The sequence below is a fragment of the Crocodylus porosus genome, unplaced genomic scaffold (genome assembly GCF_001723895.1).
Source record: "Crocodylus porosus isolate Cpor-Errol unplaced genomic scaffold, CroPor_comp1, whole genome shotgun sequence".
In the NCBI taxonomy this organism is placed as follows: domain Eukaryota; kingdom Metazoa; phylum Chordata; order Crocodylia; family Crocodylidae; genus Crocodylus; species Crocodylus porosus.
This window is the reverse complement of record NW_017728918.1, coordinates 5,665,348-5,668,337: the sequence shown is the minus strand read 5'-3', so window position 1 is coordinate 5,668,337 and position 2,990 is coordinate 5,665,348.

Here is a 2,990-nt window from a genome sequence, read left to right as displayed (position 1 = left end):
GTCTAACCTGTCCAGGTCTGCTTGCAGCTGCTCCCTGCCCTCCGGCGTGTCCACTTCGCCCCATAGCTTAGTGTCATCTGCAAGCTTGGACAGAGTACATTTCACCCCCTCATCCAAGTCGCTGATGAAGACATTAAAGAGTATTGGTCCAAGCACCGAGCCCTGCGGGACCCCACACTCTTCCACACTCTTCTTACTTTTCTCTGGGTAAATCTGATATCTTTTATAAGACCAATGCAAATAGTTGGAAAAATTCCCCTTTGCAAGCTTTCAGGTATAAATACCCTTTGTCAGGCTGAGGAAGCATCTCTGGTGTAGAATTGGGTATCTATTTGTAATGGCTAGGGACGATGGAGAAGGACACAGTGCTGTTCTTTCTTTAAGGGGGCTGAGTTAGTGCTTGAGAGGTGCTGCCACTCTCGAACCATAAAGCCTAGCCCACTCCATCACCTGTTTAAAGGGTGGCTGATAATCCCTGTGTTCACTTCCATTTTGTTACATTTTCAAATGGCATGATTGTGCCTGAGATTTTCTGCAGAGTTTCTATTGAACACATTTTTTCCTCCCCAAAATGATCTTAAAAAAAATCTCAAAAATGAATATTTTAAATATGGTTTGGTTTTTGAAAAAATCATGATAATGCACATGGCTGCTCAAAAATTAAGAACGCAGAGCACATAAACTGGCAAAAGCCAGGGGCAGGACACAGACAACAGCCTGATGGGTGAACATAGGCACACGAGAGCAAGAAGAGATGCATGAGACAAGAAGGTATAATGTTACCCACCTATAAGGACGATTGAGTGTGAAGCTTGGAGACTGTCGCAAAGGTAGAAGGGAAAAGAACAGAAATGTATAAACTAAATACTGAGCCCCTGTCCCCTCGCCCCCCAAGCGGGGTCATTTCTTTCATTAATAGCCTCCTTTAAAAATGGGTTTGAAAAGTTTCAAAAAGAGAATCCACGACTGGTTGGCTTCTGAAAAATATTCCTTCATGAAAAAGATTGGGGTTTTTTTGCTATTGTTTGCATTCTTGCTATTGGATGAAAGGCGTTCGTCCTTTTCTGAGTGTGGATGTGACAACGTGAGTTGCAAGCTGTTATTTCTAGGGTTTCTCCCACTCCAGCTCCATTTTTTCCGAAGTGTCCCACTTCCCATTGACTCTCATGAATGAAGTTTCCAAATGACAAGAGCTGCAGATAAAATCTGAAGCTCTGGCTGTGTAATATGCAAATCTGCCATTCTCAGGAAATTGGGCTAACCTAATTTAATCTGGCTGAATTTGTGATGCCTACTGCTGGAAACAAATGCAGTTTGTGGAGACAGTAGCATTCAACTTGTCAGGCTACACGAGACACTTTACTGTGCAGTAAGGTGCCACCGTGCAACCGTGCACAGCAGCTACTGCACAGTAAATTAGGCTAACGTGGTTTTCTACTACCTGTAAATACAGGTGGTAGATTAACTGTGCATTAGCTACTACGCAATACTGCTCAAGTAGACAGCTGACTGGGAGCAAATTGCTCCTAGTCAGCCCAAGCAGCAGCGGGCTGGGGAACTGTCCCCTCCTCCGCAGCCGTTTCCCGGCCCTGTATTCCTCTTGACTGATTGGGGCACAGGGCTGGGAAACAGCTGTCCCGGAGGAGGGACTTCCCCCAACCCACTCTCTGAAGCCCCCTGCCAGGCCAGTGGAGTCAAGAGCTCTCCCTGACTGTTGTAGGGGGGTAGGGTAGGGCAGGAGTAGCCCTACACCGTATTGCTTCCAGCAGGAGCAAATTTGCTCCCAGCGAGCACGTGTGTAGATGCACTCTCAGGGAAAGCTTACCGTTCAGTATTTTACTGTGCAGTAAGCTTATAGCACATTCATAGCATGTGTAGATGTGTCCACTGAGGTCCAAACAGATCAGAATCAGGAATGGATAGCTAATGGAAGATAACCAGCACGAACTGACAAATTTATAAAGGGTGGATACATAACTGGTTGGATCATCCCACTCAGTGAGTAGTCATCAATGGCTCAAAGTCTAGTTGGGAGAAGGTATTAAGTGGGGTTTCCCAGGGGTCTGTTCTGGGCCAGGTATTGCACATCATCTTTATTAATGGTTTGGATGATGGGAGTGAGTGCAGACTTAGCAAATTTGCAGAGGGCACCAAGTTGGGTAGAGTTAGAGAAACTCTGGAGGGTAGGGCTAGAATCCAGAACGACCTGGATAGACTGGAGAAATGATCCACAATCAACCAGATGAATATGGTATCATTAAGTCTTAATGATAAGATTATGGAGACCAGAAGAATCTACGGGCATGTGTCAGGAGTGATTTTTCATGACCTAACATCAACTCTCTTGATTCTAGGATGATCTGCACGGGATTTCGTCTTTCTGTGGATCCCCTCCCACTTCCCATCCTGCCGTCAGAAGTGGCCATGCAGCACGTAGCTTGGTGACTTCCCAAGAGGAGTAATAGAAGCCCCACGGTGTAGGACATTTAATGACTGGAACAGCAAAACACCGAGGAGGGCTTTTGCATCAATCCCTATGTGACGGGCCGGCTGGCAGTGACCTAGCCCAGGGGTTTTGAAAGGGCAAAAGATGATTGGAGGACTTGGCATTCCCTTTCCGCACCAATCAGGCCCCAGAGACTCACCCCCTGTGCCCTGATTGGCCCCTTGGGTCACCTGGAGGGGGGTAAAAGGGGCAGCACTGCTGACTCAGGAGAGAGATCAGTGCGGGACAACAAGGAAGGAGCTTCACAGAGCTGGCAAGAGCTGAGCCAGCAGGGTGGGAGCAGTTGCCCCAGAAAAGCCTGAAAGAGCAGGACCTGCAGGCAGCAGTGGTGTTAGAAATGGAGTATTGTTAAAAATGCACAGCTTGCATCTTGCACCCGATAAGAAAGAAACACTGCCAAGGACTTTTTTCCTTGCCCAGCCTTGCCACAGCTTTTCTTATACTAAATCACAGATTCTCCCCCAGCTTCTCCCTAGCCTTTCTC